This window comes from Bison bison, unplaced genomic scaffold (genome assembly GCF_000754665.1).
Source record: "Bison bison bison isolate TAMUID 2011002044 unplaced genomic scaffold, Bison_UMD1.0 scf7180017864162, whole genome shotgun sequence".
NCBI lineage: Eukaryota > Metazoa > Chordata > Mammalia > Artiodactyla > Bovidae > Bison > Bison bison.
The window spans coordinates 1,007,338-1,007,563 of NW_011494734.1; positions in this window are offsets into that span (position 1 = coordinate 1,007,338).

Consider the following 226-nt stretch of genomic DNA (forward strand, 5'->3'; position numbering starts at 1 on the left):
AATATATCATGAGAAACGCTGGGCTGGAAGAAGCACAAGCTGGAATCAAGATTGCCGGAAGAAATATCAATAACCTCAGATATGCAGATGACACTACCCTTATGGCAGAAAGTGAAGAGGAACTAAAAAGCCTCTTGATGAAAGTGAAAGAGGAGAGTGAAAAAGTTGGCTTAAAGCTCAACATTCAGAAAACGAAGATCATGGCATCCGGTCCCACCACTTCATG